Here is an 18683-nt window from a genome sequence, read left to right on the forward strand (position 1 = left end):
TGTGGAATCTTAGTTCCCTGACCAGGGATTGAACCTGCTTCCCCTTCGTTGGAAGGTGGATTCTTAACCACTGGACCACCAGGGAAGTCCCTATTCCTTCAATTTAGAAAATATTTATTGAACGCTTGCTATCTTTCTGGTAGTGTTCTTAGTGTTCAGGATCCATAAATGAATTTAAAAAGACAAATTCACACCATAGCAAAGCCTACTTAGAAAATATCTATAAACATAATAAATAATTAAATGCTATGATATGTGGCAAAGTTCTATGTCCTATGGCAAAAAACAGAGTAGGATGGGGGGGGACCTAGAGTGATGGGGGTGAGGGAAAGGATGGATTGCAATTTAGGGCGATGAGGGGAGGGCTCAGTGAGCAGGTAAAAAATGAGCAAAGCCTTGGAGGAGGTGTGGGAGCTGGGCATCACCCAGCAGCTCTAGGGGGGAGCCTTGTAGGCTGAGTAAACAGCCAGCATATAGCGCCCCAAGTGTCATGTTCTGGACACCTTCAAGGAGTACTGGGAGGCCAGTTACCATGCCAGACACTAGATACACATGGTAACCCAGTGGTCAGAAGTTAGTTCAAATTCTGTCTCTGTCACTTGCCAGTTTGGTCATCTTTGGCTAATCTTTTAATTTCCTTGAGCTTGTATCGGTTCATCTATAAAATGAGATTTGAATATCTGTTTCAAAGGATTATCTGTCCCAAAGTTTTGAAACGGTCGTTTACCCCAGTCACCTCTGAAGCTGCAGTTTGTAAATGGTGCTTGAGCAGAACGGGAACCATGGTTTTATTCGTGTCTGGCTCTGATCCACTTAGTCACGTAAATAAAGCATCCTGACACAGAGCCTATTCCAGTCCTTCGGCCTGGTTGGTGGGGCAGTTAGGAGATGAGACCGGCTGAAATCGAAGGACCATTCTGAGATGTAAAAAGGAATGAGAGAGAGAGAGAGCATTAATTTATTCATTCAACCAATAGATAATGGAGCTTCCGCTATGTTGCGGGCACTTATTGCTTGGAGAAGAACAACGTGGAGTGTGGTAAAGCGTTTTAAATACTGGGAGGATAATACATTTTATACATATGTAAATGTGTGCCTGTGTGTGCATGTGCCTGTGCAGTTTCTCTCAGAATCAACCATGTGCCAAAGGTGACTCAGACATTGATGGACGCTTTATCAGGGACTTCCAGTGAACTGTGGGTTGGGGGTTGAGAGAACAAGGAAAGGACATGGGAGCTCCTTCAGCTTCGATACTGGCCTTCTCAGGTGTTTCTCTCCTTCTGTCTCGCTGGCTGTGAACTGTATCCTGGAAAGAACACCGGATTGAGTCAGAAGACCTTGGTTCCACAATCAGCCCTTCAGGTTTTAGCTGTGTGACTTGGGCTTGTCACGTGACTCCTCTGAGCTTTATTTTTCTCATTTATGCAATGGAAATAAAACTTCTACGTCACCTGCCACCCAAATGTCAAAGGTCAAATGAGGAAATGCATTTGAAATCATTTGATAAACTATAAAACTAAACATGAGTTGAAGGAGGTGCAGGTCATTGTTGGAGAAGGAGGCTGATAGGACATGGGGATGGGCAGTTGTTATCTGTTGTAGGAAAGAATGGTTTTGGCATTTCTCCAAAGAGTAGACATTTGGTGCTAATTTATGCACATTAGTTAATTCTGCTTTGCTGGGGGGCTCAGATGGGACTCCCTGATGGATGTGCCATCCATGAAAGAATCATGAAAGCCACATGGCTCAAAACTGTGATCCTTTCAGGGATGGAACTAGAGAGACAGGCTCTTGAGAGGCACAGGCTTGGCTGACAATTTCAAAACCGTTTGCTCAGTGATACCCTGCTGAACCCTGGGCAGTGGGATGAGTAGAGAAAACACTTTTGTCCTAAAAACTGTTAGGTTCATTTTCCACCCCGCTCCCCAGTTATCTAGGTTTTACATTCCAGGCATGTAGGGATACAGTCACCCAGTGGTAACTGGTGATGCTGGGCCCTTCTTTCCAAGCTCTGAAACCATCTGGGCTGGCGGAGAGCGAGAAGGGAAAAGGCAGCATACTTTTCAGGAGGCGAAAAACACTCTCAAGAGTCAAACTTGAGGCAAGTTCTTGGAGCAAAGAGAGTTATTCAGGGGAAAGGCAGCCAGATGCTCTGTAAAAGCATGTGTCTGATTATAGCATGAATTGAGGATGGGCAAGAAGGAATCACTGAATCTTAAGAATTGTTGAATCTCATCATGGGTGAGACTCAGGTGACCCACAGATGCCCTTGTATCTCTGTTTATGTGTTGGTCTCACTCTCCACACAGTAAGCTCCCAACTAGGACCAAGTTTTTTGCATTTTTTTCTATCTGTAGTGGTTGTGCCAGTGCTTGTCATTTCACAGTTGCTCCCAATATATGATGGAGTGGGATGGTTCACTGGCCCTTTCCACACACCAAGGCTGGCTAAGGAAGGAGGGCGACCCCTGAGTCTTCTGTGGGGAACTTACCTCGGTGTTTCATAATCCTTAATATTTGGGGAAGATTCTGATTTGGTTAAAAGATAAAAATACTTCTCTTCTTCAGTACCTGTTCATTTTCACTATGCTTGTAGCACCAACAGTGGGCTGGAAATGGACCAGAATGATCTCATTTCTAAGGCAGAGCTTCCCAGGGGCGCTGTGACAGGCTTGGGGTGGCTGGGATAGTTTACAAGGCATTTATTCGAGATATGGATGGTTGGAAGTTTCTTATAGTGGGAAAGTATATAAAAGCAGTTTTGATAACTATTTAGAAATTTTTAACTCTATTTGAACATTCATTGTATGGATTCATCTGTAAACTTGCTGACTTCCGTAACGACTATTTGGGTGTCTAAAACTCTGTGAATAGCCCCCTCACCCGCTCCCCCCCACACACACACCAGAGTGTCCTGGGAAGCTACATGCAATTCACTTTCCTTGGATCATCCTGTTAAAATGTCCTGGTATTAGTTTGATTATTTTTTAGTCATGATTTTTTTTTTTTTTACCATCAGTGATGTTCTTTGCTTTGCCTGCCCTATAAAGTGTTAGATTTTTTTCCTGATTTCATTTGCTCTAATATTTTATATTTTGTCCAATAATATAGAAGGCATATGTGATTTTAATCATTACTTTCTTTTTTTTTTTTTTTTTCGGCTGTGCCATGTGGCTTGTGGGATCTCAGTTCCCCGACCAAGGATCGAACCCAGGCCACGGCAGTGAAAGTGCGGAGTCCTAACCACTTGACTGCCAGGGAATTCCCTAATCATTACATTTTAAAAGCAGATATTAGATGTTTCTAAATAGAAAATGATTTATTTTACTGAGAGAGTTTATACAAAGTCCATATTTAGTATCTTCTGTAACATTTGCTAATTTAAAAAGTAAGTAATGAAATTTAATTAATTTTATTACTAAGTCTCAAATAGAATCTCCCAGATTTTTTCCAAGGTATCCCAAATATGCAATTGTTATAGCTTCCTGTGTGTGATGATATAAAAAAGTTAGGGCAACATTGCCATAAATTATTCTTGTTGCAGTTTTTCACCCTGGGAGATGGGGTGTAAGTGGAAAGAATGTTAATCTTGGTGGAAAGGATTTGTTAGAGAAATCCAAGATGTTGCTATTTTTGCTTTTAAAGTTCCATTTGCTAAAATAGTGAAATAAGGAAGGCATGTTGAGCTTGAAGATATTTCACAATGCTGGACACTGTCTGATGGGGTTGGCTGTGTTTCTGCAGGTTCATACCTTGCCAGCTGCATCTCCCTTGCTTCTTCCAGGACAGAATGGGTTGAAAGAACCAGCAGGAACTGACAAGGTAAATGTCACTACATCCAGCTGGCCATACTTTGAAATTAAACATGGACTTAACAGATTTCAAAGTGTCGCAGAATTCATACAATTCATGAAACCACATTTAAATGAAAAGCAAGCGATAACCCTCCTATTTCAAAACATCTGAGCAAGTGTTTTTATATTGAACAAAACACTTAAACTTCATTTCTATTGAATAAATACACCCAGTACAGGAGAAAAAACACCAAATGGGTCTGAAATTGACCTTAGATTACTCGTCCAGTATTCTGGAGGGGTGTGCAAGGGGTACCCCCTTTCTTCTGGAGGGCTGGCTGGGGAGGGAGGTCAATGCTGAGAAAGTGCATCTGCAGCTTTGAGTGCATCTCCCCACCCCTTGCCGCAGGGGGACGGGGAGGCGGGAACAGGCATGAAATCAGGGGTCTCAGGATGAGGCTACCATATTTAGCAAATAAAAATACAGCAACACATGGAATATTGGGGATATATTTATGCGAAAAATTATTTGTTGTTTACCTGAAATTCAGTTTAAATTGGGCATTCTGTTTTTGTCTGGCAACCCTACTTAGAAAGAGTTGGGGGGAGAGGGACGTGGGAAAACATGACGCAGCAGAAGAACAGGAGTCTACAATAGCGAATTTTATAGCAGGAAGATGGTGACGGCAGCATCATTCCTGCGTCATGTACTTGGATTGAGATTTGCACAGGATTTCTAAGGACACACAGGGCAAGGTGCTGGTCAGGAAGGGCTTCAGATGGGATCAGTACTGATTCTTGAAGAAGATGGAAAATTACCCACAAAAGGAAGATGGTGGGAGATGAGGAAGGACATTCCAGGCAGAACAAAGCAAGTCCAAGGCACGGAGGATGAAACAACTCCAGTTATCTGAGTCCACGAAGCCGTTCTGGTCCCACCCAGAGGAATTCCTCCTCCCTTCCTCTGTGCTCTCCTGGCCCTCTGATGGAGCCTCATCGCTGAGCTCTTACGCTTTCTGCTATTGAGACGTCTCTGATGTGGGCCCATCAAGTTACAGGCGGTAGGTTGTAGAACAGCCTCATTTACTGTCCTAGTTGAACAGTAAACCCAGCCGCGAACTGACTTGAACAGACCCTGCTTTTTGCAGAAGATTGAGAACAAACACATCAAATGTTTTTTCTCAAGCAGTGCAACATGCTGCATATATGTACATGTATGTACTTAAGTAAACACAGAGACTTGATTTATAAAACATCAGACCTTAGGTATCTAGGATTGCTTCCCCACAAGAGAAATAGCAACATGAAAGTAAACGAAATGGAAAAATAAGTAAAATTCCTTGCATTCCCTAAAATATATCCCCAAGCCAACCTACACTGCTTCAGTATATGAGGTAAATCCTCTATTGCGCATCTCATCAGTCTACTGCTTTTGAATGTTCTCTCTCAGAAGAGACAGATTGTCCTATATCCTGTGTGTGGCACTTTTACCCCCCTGCTTAGAATTCCCCAATTAAAGTTCTTCAAGTTACGGTGCTGTGTAAATAAATAAGTAGGACCATGCTTTCTGCCCTTTGGGGCACAGAAACTGAGAAGCCTTGGGTGTCTGCGGGAGGGGAACTTTCTGGCCGTCCTATTCCCATAATGGTATGATTTGGAGGCAGCTTACCCAGAGATAAGAACATTGAGAAGGTGGCTTTGTCTAGTAGCTTTAAGATGGAGCTATAATCCCTTTCTGTGTGCATGTTTGAAAATGTTGCTTTCCAGAACTTTACCAACCAGATTAAGTGCTTTTTGTTGTCATCATTTGTTTTCATTTTGTTGTTGTTAGGGGGAAGGTTATTTGGAGAATTATACTTTACCCATCGGCCGTCGAAGGGTTCAGACTGGTTTGAGCCTTTCAACTCTAGGAGTGTTCATCTTGCCCCTGAAGTTAATGTTGTATGTTGTTTTTCCTTTTCTTTGCACATTTCCTAAAGATGCTGACCATGCAAGGAATTTACTCAGACCTCTTCCGACCTATCTTGGTTTACCTTTACCTGAGAAATGCCCGTATCTGACTGTATGTTCCGTGGGGACAGTCTGCTTTTTTTGGCACCGTGTGGAGGGCCTGGTCCCCTTTGCCTTTCTCAGCCCCAGCGCCTCTCTTGGGGGCAGAATTAATCCCATGCTTTCTTTGGGCCCCACCAAGGGTTGGTTTCTGCTCTCCTGCGCCACCTGCTGTCACCTGCTCCAACCGCAGCCTTCCCAGGCTCCAGCCCCAGGCTCCCCGCAGGAGCCCATGCCAAAACCTCAGCCCAAGCAGATGTTACTCAGGCTGCCAGGTTTCTGTCCTGGTCTTATCTGTGCTGCCTCCACTGGCTCACCCGATCAGAATCCCAAATGTCCCCAGATGACTTGCCTCAAGTCACGCAGACCCTGAGCTCCTTGGCCCGAAGAAGGGAGGCTGCCAGTGTAGGGGTTGATCAGGGGCTCGTGCCAGCTTCCTGAGCATGTGGTCAGTGGAGGCCAGCCTCTGCCCAGCAGTGAAAATGCAAATAGATTTCTGTCACAGTGTCAACACACCCAGGCAGGGCACTGATAACTTCATGGCCTGATCAACATGTCCCCAGTGTGTCCCCTGACTGGGCCACTAGTTTTCTCCCAAGTTGCTCAGAAACTGGAAACTTTGTTTTTTTAGCAGTCTGGACCTTCTTACATTCTCACAAAACTTGGTGATTCTAATCAGGGCACCACAAAGAAAGTGGAGTGCTGCTTGTTAATAGGTTAAGTACCCCTGTTTATTCCCTATTCTAGGTTAGGGATCTCTTGATGGCCGGGACTTCAGCATGTGTTTATTCTCTCACACACAGTCTGGCACATAGTAGGTGCCTCCCAGAAGCTTGTTGAAATGCACAGATTCTCTCTGGCCAAAATCCTTGAAAGTCCTTTTCTAGTTGTCTATTAAAAGTAAAAGCTGTCAGATCTGAGATTCTGATTGTTTGTTCCTGATTTAAGCCTGAAAGAAAGTAAGTCTGACTTAGTAGAAAGAAATGATGAGCGATAGCAGTGATTTCTTCTGCTACTCTCATAAGAATGAGGATGGTCACCAGCTGAGGTTAGAATAAGTAGCAACATATGTGTGCAGGGGAGAGTTGGGTTAGCTACGAGATAGAACTTCCTGAGAGCAAAAGTTACACGATACTCTTATAAATTACAAGTGGGGGTTTATGCCAGCAACACATCCATTTAGTTCAGTAAACATTTATTAAGCTCATACGTCGTGCCAACACTGTGCTAGAAGCTTGATAAAATACAGTGCCCGACCACAGAGAAGACTGAGACACATAAACAGACAATTACAAGTCGTTTCCTAAGTGCCACGAGAGAAAGGTGGCCTGGGGCGTTGTGGGAGCATGATGAAGGGGTACTGATTTGAGCTGTGTCGTCAGAGAAGGCTTCCTGGAGGAGGTGGTACGTGTACTGAGTTTTACCACTGGATAAGAGGTATCTCGGTGAATAAATGCAGTCAGTGCATTCCAAGAAAGCTGGACAACTGGATTAATTGATGTAGAAACATCTTTAGATGATAGAAAATCCCTTCAGTCCTACCGAGTTGAGTCATCTGCAAAATGACATTGTGCCATAGGAAATGTCTTACAAACCTGGTGACAAAAAGGGGCTCAGTTTTCTGTTCCACGTTTGATCTGTCAGACATTATTAAGATAGCCTTCCGTAATTTTAGGAGGGAAAAGGTAAAGGAGAGAATCTTCTTTTCTTCATGGATCATGGTCCTTTCAGCAGCCTCTCTGCTCCAAAACTGTGAGCACTGCAGAGCTGGCAAGGCCTTGATGCATCAGACTTGACATATTTGGGGGCTGCCCTCAGAGCCATGCCGATGGGAGCTCCAGACCAGGCATTCTCCATGCGTTCCAGGAGGCCACAGAGAGGAAGGCTGGGGTTGGGCCTGTCTGCTGGCTCAGAGAGAATAAACACACTGCTGCCTACCTAGAAGCTCTCTCAACAGCTTCTCTTTGAATTCCAACAGATTATTTTACCAGGCCCCATTGTACAGGTGGGAAAACTGAGGCTGAAGAACACGAAGCCACTTCCCAGGTCCTGGGGAGTAACGGGTGGCTGCTGTGTATTAATTTAGCTTCTTGTTTGTCACTTCAGTGCCTCAGCTGGTACCTCCCCAGGGTGGGAACCTCTGAGAGGCATTTTTCCCAGAAAGAAGTGCTTTTGAAATGGCAGGCCAGTTAGTAATGGCCCGTTTCCGCTGGATACCCGGCTTATTGGGCTGGCGTGGTGGGGTTGGGGGTTCCCCGCCTCCTCCAGAGAGGTCATTCAGCCCCAGCCATGGCAGCTGGTGTCTCCAGGCCCTGGTCCACCACCGGAGAAGGGCATCGAGGAAGGACAAAGAGTGCAGCCCCGGCTGCGGACCTGAGCCCTCCACGCCCACTCGCCCGAGGCGGCCCTGGCCGGGTCGGTGCCAGGCACTGTGCTGCTTCTCCACCCCCTTCCCGGGCCCCTCGGCTCATCTGCTTGCTCTCAGCACTCCAGCCATCCTGAATGGGTCTTTGTGTGCGCCCCAGGAGCTGGCTCGAAAGAGCCCTGATAGAAATGCTGGACAGAGATATCTCCTCTGGATCCAGGCGCCGCTCGGCGCGGTGCCCATCTTGTGGAAGGCAGGTCTTTTTTGTGCCGCCGGCTTGTTCCGTATCTGGGAGCGAGCTGGGGCCTGGGTGAATGGAAGAATGTTCTGCACCCCTGCACAGTGGGCTCATCACCAGGGCCAGGGGCATGGCAGTGCCTTGGTCACTTCCCGGAGCTCTCTTTCCCACTCTTTCTCTTTGCTACTTTGCCCCCAGAGGTGACTCTACTCATATTAATACCAAGAGGTGCAATTAAATGGTCACTCCTTATGTGCCAGGCATTGAGTTAAGGGTTTTATCCCTTTGAACTAAATTTTCCCAACAATCCTATGAGATATGCCCCCATTATTATCCCCATTTTACAGGTGAAGAAACCAAGGTCTGGAATATTAAGGAACTTTCCCCGGTAATTCTGAACACAGATTGGATGGGTCTCTGCTCTTGCCTCCTCCTCCTAGCTTTCGGGGGGTCTCTCACCAGACATGGAAGTCCTAAGCCCCCTTTATGCTTGGCCCCCTGAGAAATAACCACCTCTAAGGTGCTGGCCGCCTCGGGAAACCCAAAAGGAGGCAAAGCCTGGTTCTGGCAAAATGCAGAGAGCCTTCTGGCCTTCTGAAGTCCCATCTTGTTTATACTGTCACCCCTTTGTGCTTTTTAAAAAAAATCAAGAGTAACATTTTATTTTATAAGATAGAAGAAGCTATGGATGTAGAAGGAAAAAGTTGGGATACAACTTCATATTGAAAATTTTGCTAAAGAGCCCTACCTTCACTCCCAGGAAATAGAAAGATTTTGCGAGGCAAACACCACCCGAGGGCTAAAGCCCAGGATTCATCTTCGGGGTCATCCCCTGCTCTGGCCTAGCGTCCCACTGTAATGAGGGGATAGAGGTTAATTCCCAGTAGCCGCACTCTTCAGCACTCTCTGGGCAGAGGTTGAAGTTCAGGCACGAATCTTGCTTTGACTTTTTTCTTAGTAGATAGAAGCAGTGGTCACGATGGCATCTACATTCACACACATATGGCAGGGCTGTCTAGCTTGAGAGGTGTGGTCCAGAGCTTTCTTATGGAGCAAAGCTCAATGGCCCTTTTCAGGGACAGACATTTTAACCATGGATTTGAGAACAGCCCCGTTAGCTGAGCCAAGTGGCCAGCTGGGAAGGGCTGTGAGTATTTCTCTGTTGGCAAAGAGGCTAGAGCAGTCTATGGTCAAACAAACAAAAACAGCAAGAGAGATGCAGGTTAGATCTTAAGAAGAACTTCCCAACTCTGCGTCATGGTGCATTGACAATCAGGCAAAATAAGTTGTCCTTCAGAGTCTGTTTGTATTTGCTTGTTTCTTTTCTTCATTTTCTCCTTTTTTTTTTTTTTCTTTTTTAAAGAAAAGTTAGCTCTTCACCTTTCTAGGCTGTTATTGTTGTAGTCTGTGTTACTTCTGGGGAAAGGGGAATGACTGTTATAGGCCTTATGTAGAGGGAGATTCCTTTATGTCCATCTTTCACACATGACAAGAAACTCTGCAGAATTGGAATCCTCAGATTTGTGTGTCATGTGGTGTGTCTTCCCCTCTCCCCCACTCCTAGCTGCTCTTGCATTCAGCCCCAGAAATGGCAATGCTGTAAAGATGGGCAAAGTGACGGAGTAATTTTTCTATGTGTTATTCTCCAAGTTGCTTTCTACAGTCTTTACGCATTACTCTGATTAATATCCAAGAATCTTTACCCGAGCATGTTTCTCCATTAAAGCATTCCTATCATCATGGGGTATTATGACCGTCTAATTGTGGTGATCATGTTTTGAGTAACTGAAGCATAAGCACAGAAGAGAAATCCCCATCAAAGTCAAGAGGATAGTCTGTGGACGATTAAGGTCCTGAGATGCAGGGAATCGAACAAAGAAGAGTCACAGACACCCATCGGCTCCCCTTTCTTCTCCACTCAAGCTGCGGTCATTCTTTGGTGTTTTTCTTAGGAGTCACTTGTTCCTTTTTTACTTTGTTCATCTCATTTCTGAGAGTGGAACTCACTATTAAAAGAAGTAGTAGTTAAAGATAGCAGAATTCAAGAGCTTGAGGGATAAGTCAGGTTGGACACAGGAAAAGGACTTTTTGATTGAGACAAGGAAGATGTATAGGAGAGAAACCCATTGGGACAGGACAAGTGAAATTCACCTCCAGTACATGGGCTACTGAAGTTTGAGCAACTTTCTGAGTCTCAGTCCTTTATTCATAGGATGACATGCGAGTCCCTGGACAGTTTCCTCTTTGTGAATAAAGCTATCAATTTATTCATTGGATTTTGGTCGATAAGCAAGGCAGCATCACCACGTTTGGACTGTGAACAGGCAGCAAAGTATCACCACGAGTGTTTGCACAGAAGAGTGACGTCATCAGGGAGGCACGCATCCGGAAGACGCAGCCGAGAGTCATGTGTAAAATGGATTACAGTGGTTTCAGGAAGCTACATGGGAAGATAGAGCAAAAGCCCAGTGGAGAAAAAAAAATGAGAACTTCACCAAGGATGATTGCAGCAGGAATCAAAGAAGAGGACTAATTCAAGAAGTGCAGTGGAGAAAGAATGGACAGAGCTTGGCAACTAAGTGGCCATGAAGGAGGGGCATGAGAGGGAGGAATTCACAATGACACAGTCGCTGTGAGGTTTCCCCAGAGAGCAATTGGGCATTAGTCCAGTGGCCAGTGGGAGTAACTGAACTTTCCGCACTTTTCTTGCTGAGAATCAAGGAGGGAGCAGCAGTGACCTGTTCACTGTGTAAACTTACCCCTGTAACCCATCATTATGGGTAGACGACGGCCTTGACATAGAGTGAGTGGGATCATATGATCCCGTTGCCACCGCTGTGGCCCCGCTCATAACGGTGATGATCTCTAATCCTCAGGTTACTGTGAGTTAGTGGGGCTCTCTGCACACAGAAGCAGGGAGAATTCCCCAAAGAATTGAGAGGGGAAAATTTAACAGAAAGTCATACAGAGTGAAGTAGGTCAGAAACAGAAAAACAAATATCGTATAATAACACATGTATGTGGAACCTAGAAAAATAGTACAGATGAACCTATTTGCAGGGCAGGAATGGAGATGCAGACGTAGGGAACGGACGTGTGGTCACGGGGTGGTGGTGAATTGGGAGATTGGGATTGACGTATGTGCACTGCCATGTGTAAAACAGATAGCTAGTGGGAACTGCTGTATAGAGCAGGGAGCTCAGCTCGGTGCTCTGTGATGACCTAGCTGGATGGGATGGGGGGTGGGTGGGAGGGAGGTCTCAGAGGGAGGGGATATATGTATACATATAGCTAATTCACTTTGTTGTACAACAGAAACTAACACAACATTGTAAACAACTATACCCCAATTATAAAATATATCTATTAAAAAAAAAAAGAAAGCTCCATGGCGATATCCTGCATGACCTATTTTAATATTACTGGGTGACAGTCAGTGTTTTAAATTACTTCGCACCCTCACTCTTCTTGTCACCATTTTCCAATTCATAATTCCAAGGCTCTGATACCAGATTTCCTTGGCGTTAAGAGTGAAATGGGAAAGGAGTGGCAATTGAGTTCTGTGTTCATTGCTGTCGTGCCGTCCGAAGACAGCAGGCCCTGGGAAGTGTAGTTAAGATGGCATCTTATTGGCCTTCAAGATGAAAGAGTTCAGTAGGGGGCCACTGGGCTTGTGTCACTGGCATCTCCCGGCGGGCCTCTCAGATAACCTGGCAGCACATTCTTTTACCCTGACCCCAGGACAAGAAAGAATATTCTTTCAATAAGCAAAGCCCAAATGACTAAAAGTTCTTTCTTTAAAAGAAAGGCCCAGGGGGTTTCCTCTTATGATCCAGGTTGGTCTCTGGCCAAGGACCTATGAAATCCCCTGAAGATGAGCATCTCTGGAGGGTCCAGCTGTATTCTTTTTTTTTTTTTAATGTATTTTTTTAAACGCATTGTTTTACTTTTGTTTATTTATTTATTTATTTATTTTTGGCCGTGTTGGGTCTTCGTCTCTGTGCGAGGGCCTTCTCTAGTTGTGGCAAGTGGGGGCCACTCCTCATCGCAGTGCGCGGGCCTCTCACCATCGCGGCCTCTCTTGTTGCGGAGCACAGGCTCCAGACGCGCAGGCTCAGTAATTGTGGCTCACGGGCCTAGCTACTCCGCGGCATGTGGGATCTTCCCAGACCAGGGCTCGAACCCGTGTGCCCTGCATTGGCAGGCAGACTCTCAACCACTGCGCCACCAGGGAAGCCCCCAGCTGTATTCTTAATAAAGTGCAAGAAATTTGACTCTACTCACAACCTCACTTGGTTTCCTACGTTGAGGCTGCTTTTAGCCTAAGCTATCCTTTTTTTTCTTGGTTGGAAATGCCAATATCTACTCTTCATGAATTGATATAGGAAAACTAAGCATCCCTGTTGTTAGGTCAGGCGAACCTCAGTTTGTAAATTTTCCTCCAAAGCATGGAGATGGGGTTACTTCTTTTCTTTTTTTTAATTTTAATTTTAATTTTTTGGCTGCGTTGGGTCTTTGTTGCTGCGCGTGGGCTTTCTCTAGTTGCGGCGAGCGGGAGCTACTCTTCATTGCGGTGCACAGGCTTCTCATTGCAGTGGCTTCTCTTGTTGCAGAGCATGGGCTCTAGGCGTGCAGGCTTCAATAGTTGTGGTGCGTGGGCTCAGTAGCTGTGGCTCGCGGGCTCTAGAGCACAGGCTCAGTAGTTGTGGCGCACGAGCTTAGTTGCTCCACGGCATGTGGGATCTTCCCGGACCAAGGCTCGAACCCGTGTCTCCTGCATTGGCAGGTGGTTTCTTAACCACTGCACCACCAGGGAAGCCCAAGATGGGGTTACTTCTGATTGCCAGGTCCCCACAGCAGCTGGAAACTGCTGGAGAGCTTCTGGGTCAGCCGGTGTGGTGGGCTGTTGGATGAGCCCATTCCTAGGAGGGTTCTCAGTATCAGCCCTCTTGCTCTAATGCCAGGCTTTTTGATAAAATCACTGAAGCCAGCTTAGGTCCCTAGAATGTATTTACCCATCTGCAAATGTGACTTGCCCTGATTTCCGTCTTCTAAAAATGGCAGGTTTGACCCCAGAACCCTTTCCATCTGAGTTTCCATCTGAGTAGGAAAGCTCAGTACTGAATGACTGCTCTAGGTGTTTCTGGATGCATGTGGGTCATCTTGCCATGTGAGAATGTGTTCAAATTTTACTTTTCAAGAGACCCTGTTTCCCCCACCTGAAGAATACCCTCAGACTCGGAGCATGAACCTGCAACTCTGTCGCCTGAGCCATGCACTGACGCCAAGAAATGAGGAAGTACTTCTATGATCATTTTCTTGTTGTTGTTGTTTTTGCAAGGCCATTTGGCTAATCTTGCAGGCACTTCTCAGAGGCAGTCAGTTCTCAGTGATCTGCACGTGAATTACAGGCCTTGTGAATTATTCACGGATAATTGTTAATTCCAAAGTGGCTGTGCCACTGCTTGACAGGCTCCCATGAAGATAGTCCTCAAGGTTTTCCCCTCAGCTAGGGACACCTGGGAAGCATTACCACATTCTAACGTTCGCATGATAGAAAATAAACGGCGAGGTAAACTGATTGAAAAAGCATCATATAACAATTTCCAAATCAGAAAAAAACCCACAAAACTTTGGAGTAATCCTTTATGGAATTGGATTATTTCTACCCAAACATCCCTCCGTGATTATTAAAAAAAAAAAAAAAAAAAAATCAAGCCATCTATAGACTGACTCCATCTTCTTCCCAAAGCCACAGCTTACAAGAATGTAATTACAATATTGAACCCTGAACTGAGTGGAAGTTCAGGAATGAGAGAGGGTATTGACACACATAAATTCTTCTGCCAACTTGGGATCCCATGGGGCTTGCACTAAAAGCTTCCCTAGCCCTTTCTCAAGACAGTCTTCAACGGAGCTGACTCCAAGCTGTCTTATCCATCATCTTAAATGGAATGAAACCCAATCGAGCAATATAAAACCAAAGCAAAAATTAGTTGTGCCTCATCCCCTCTTTGGTCAAAGCCTCCCATGCCTCCGCCACCTTAAAAGTGGAGCATGCATTTTCTGCGTGCAGAGGCTGCACGAAGTGGGCCCCCTGCTCTTTTCAGGGAGGGAATGTAAGCAGATCCCTGAAGAAACCACTTGGCTCAGCGATTTTAGGGCTTGTTGTTATTGGCCTGGCCTAAAAGAATTCAGCGAGCTGCACCTTTGCCAAGGAAAATGCAAAAGCTTCCCCAAAACAGTCGTTGAGGGTCATGGGCTCATCTGTGAACCCAAGTAGGAAAGCAAGGCAGACAGAAAATTCAGGAAATTGGAGAGGCTCCTTAGAGATGGTTTTCTCACTTAGCCATGGGCGGAGGCCAAACGAGCTGAAGAGGTCACGCCAGGCAGGGTGAGTGGGGTCCAGAGGGGAAGGAGCTCAGGCAGAAGGCTTCCTCCTTCCGTCATGAGCCTGATTTCCTTGAGGAGTAGAGTCAGTTTCTTGCCCAGTCTGGCTCCGCGCCAGTCCCCAGCAGTCCTCTGCTGGGCTCGGCATCTGCCCCCTTGCTCTGGACCCTGAGAAGTTGTCAGGCAATGCTCTCTGCCATTCTCAGGCCAGCAAGAAACTTGCCATGGCCTGACTCCTCCTGCTTCTCTTGGCTTCTCACATCTCTTTTTTGTTAAAAATGTGAAAATCACGAACCCTATTTTTCTACGTCATCTTTCTCTGAAGCACCCTATAATTCTTCGTAGCAGTTTTATATTTGGCTCCACCACCCCCCCCCCCACTATCTGTGACCTCCATGTCGATAGGCCTGGTGATCCCAACTGTATAGCTCGTGCTGACCATGGTCCCCAGCTGTAGTAGTTCCTAAATCAACGATTGTTAATTGACTGATAGTAATTAAGATTACTACGGGACATTCTTTAGCATGACTTTTTACTAACACTTTGATTTCTATTTCTATCATATGTCTGAGCATATAGGAGGTGTTTAGTCAACACCTGACGGATTCAGATTTTTCTGATGGATTAACAATCTTTTGCAGCCAGGAAGAGACTAAGTCTTATGATGAGTCTAGCTTCCTCTCTGCTTCTTTCCACTCTGGAGATCTTTCAGGGCTTTGTCTCTTGCATCCCCCTGAACATTTACCCTTATCCCCACCTCTCACCATCTCTTGAGACCCCACGATGGTTTTGGAAACATCCCAAGTATCTTGGACCTCCCTTGAGGCTCTCTCCTCACTTCTCCCTACCTCTCAATTCCCTCACTGATCTCGTGTTTCTCCCTTTTCCTCCATCCCTAAACTCTATGTCTTTTCCCTCCTCCACTTAAGCCCTCCATCCTCTCTGCTCAATCAGAGGTCAGTTCTTTAATGCCCCATTTCTCCTGTCTGCCATCCCCACCCGCTTTGCACTCATTTTTATAACTCTGCCCCGGTCCCCATCATACAAGCAAGTGAAATCCATACCACGTACCAGCATCCCTCGAAGCCCCATACCTTGCTTTCCTCCTTATTAGCAACCTTCACCATTTTAATTTCTCCTGCCCCTATTCTTCTGTCTTCCCACCCGGCACTGGAAGGCTTGCACATATACGCAAAAGATAGCCTGACGAGCAACAGTTTCACCTGTGCTTTTTACCAGTACCATGTGTCATAAGTAGTGGCCACTCACACTGGAGGTGGTATTTTATTTTATTTTATTTTACTTTATTTTTTCACTTTTTCTTTGAAGTACAGTTGATTTACAATGTTGTGTTAGTTTCAGGTGTACAGCACAGTGATTCACTTATACATATGTATCTATCTTTCTATTTATTCTTGTTCAGATTCTTTTCCCTTATAGGTTATTACAAAATATTGAGTTCCCTGTGCTATATAGTAGGTCCTTGTTGGTTATCTATTTTGTATTTAGTAGTGTGTATCTGTTAATCCCAAACTCCTAATTTATCCCTCCCCCACTTCCCCTCTGGTAACCAGAAGTTTGTTTTCTGTCTGTGGGTCTATTTCTATTTTGTAAATAAGTTTATTTGTTTTGGAGGTGGTATTTTAAAAATTTACTACAATCTGACTTTTTATAATCCTTATTAATATCAGGTTCTGTCATTATACTCTGATACAGTGCATATTAAAGGTACCATTTTTCTTTGCCTTTGTTTCCATGTCTTGCTGATGCATTTTACATGTGTATATCTTTGCAAATTTCCCCATTGGAATGGCCAACAGTGAAATTAGCTTTGGAGGCAGCATTCAAACAGAGATCAGGCAACACTCAAACAGGGAAGATAAGGAAGGAATTCAGACATGAGGGGTGGGGGTCTTTGACCAGTTGGCTTCTAAACATCTCTTTTAAAACCTGAGATTCTCCTTAAACTGATGAGAGGGTGGGACTGTGGCCTTCTCCTTTGTGTTTTCCACTATTCTAAAGGGCATTTGCCTCACCTAGGAGGTACTTAAATATTGGAATTCCTGAGACAGTATAATAAATAATTCTGTTCAAGAGAAACAGAGGGCTTTCCTGGTGGCGCAGTGGTTGAGAATCCGCCTGCCAATGCAGGGGACACGGGTTCGAGCCCTGGTCTGGGAAGATCCCACATGCCGCGGAGCAACTGGGCCCGTGAGCCACAACTACTGAGCCTGCGCGTCTGGAGCCTGTGCTCCGCAACAAGAGAGGCCGCGGTAGTGAGAGGCCCGCGCACCGCGATGAAGAGTGGCCCCCACTTGCCGCAACTAGAGAAAGCCCTCGCACAGAAACGAAGACCCAACACAGCCAAAAATTTAAATAAATAAATAAATAAATAAATAAATAAATAAAAGTATACGGTTTAAAAAAAAAAAAGAGAGAAACAGAGGAAAAGGCGTAAGCACATTTTGCATTTAGGTGATCATTGAATATATTAGGACATGTGATCCCTAAATAGGAGTTACACGCTGTGTGTGAGGATTTCCTGCGTTTCTCTTGTCCGCTTTCTCCTCTTGGAACTCAGGTTGTTCAGAGACCCCAACACGCTTAGAGCTAAAGGGATCCCCAAGGGTTACTTCAGTCCAGAAGGTCTTCCTGCCTGGGCCCATCCTTTGACCAAAGAACTTCCAATGACAGAGCCCTCCTGACCTTCTCCAGACAGGAAGTGATCCTTCTAATTTTGGATTGAGCTAGCAGAGTATTTTTCTTCTGTGAGTCAAAAAGCATTCTCTTTGGAATTTCTCCCCATTGGTTCCATCGTATTCCCTGAAAGCTAGAGCAAATCCCATCCCTTTCTACCTGAGAGCCCTTTGGATATTTGAAGATAGCAGTCATTTCCTGTACGGAGTCGTATCTTCACCTGCCTAAACATTTCCACTTTTCCAGATTCCTCCTGAGATGACTTCGGGTCCCTTCTATCCTATGGTTGCTCTGTTATCAGCATACTCTATTTTGCCTGGTTTAGAGCAGAATGGGATGCTCCGACCAGCCCAAAGGGAAACAAGACTCTCCCTCCCACCCCACTCACTTTCCTATTCTTCCACCCCTGAGCGTGTGTCCTTCGTGTGCTCCAGACCCTCTGATACCTTCTCTTTGAGAAGTATTCCTGGATTTTTATTCCATTCTTCACAGCAGTCCTGTCACTGAAGGTCCTCAGGTTGAGATCCAATTACATGAAAGGAATCTTTTTTTTGTTTTTGCAGCTTTCCTTGAATTCTCCAAATCCTTGTTGCTGTTTTTTTACTTGAATTCAGTTTATAACAACATGTAAGTGTCTTCAGGGTGGGTTGCCTCTTTCACATTCAGCCCAGAGCCCAGTATAGGTATAGGTATAGGATAGAAATATTTAGTGAGTCCATATCATGACTTGACGCGTCTCCTTCATCACATTATTTCAGCTCCTTTTGCCCAAGGTATTTGTGTGTTTGTTTTATCTTTGGTCCTATAGTGTCAAGGTTGCTTATGGAGAAAGAGCCAATGAAGAAGCGATGGTTTTCAGTAAGTGGGAGTTTTAAATTTTTACTCCCAGCTCAGTCTTTCCGTGTGGTTCAGTACAGAGCTGCTACCAACATCAGGGAGGTAATGGAGTTTAAATAGAGATCAGCGGGAATTGGCTTGAGATTTGGCTTGCTGAAATTAATATGCCGTGGCCCGAGTCCCCTGGCCAGGACAGCTAGAAGAGTCACGGAGGCAATGTGATATGGTGAGAAGAGATCTAGGCTGAAATAGATTTAGGTTTGACCCCTATCATGGCCACTTATCTTATGGGCAATTAACCACCCTGAACTCAG

The 18683-nt window shown here is 45.2% G+C and overlaps 1 long non-coding RNA gene across 6 annotated transcripts in view; it reads left to right on the plus strand.

Moving 5' to 3' along the window:
• LOC118899045 overlaps positions 1-18683 on the plus strand; it is a 253287-nt gene that overhangs the window by 141159 nt on the left and 93445 nt on the right. For 5 of the 6 annotated variants that reach the window (XR_005020870.1, XR_005020873.1, XR_005020874.1 and 2 more), the window contains exon 3: positions 3744-3821. The exons of the other annotated variant lie outside the window; for it this stretch is intronic. This is a non-coding gene — a long non-coding RNA (uncharacterized LOC118899045). The remainder of the gene's footprint in view (positions 1-3743; positions 3822-18683) is intronic. 6 annotated transcript variants of the gene reach the window in all.

Source organism: Balaenoptera musculus, chromosome 8 (genome assembly GCF_009873245.2).
Source record: "Balaenoptera musculus isolate JJ_BM4_2016_0621 chromosome 8, mBalMus1.pri.v3, whole genome shotgun sequence".
Lineage (NCBI taxonomy): Eukaryota > Metazoa > Chordata > Mammalia > Artiodactyla > Balaenopteridae > Balaenoptera > Balaenoptera musculus.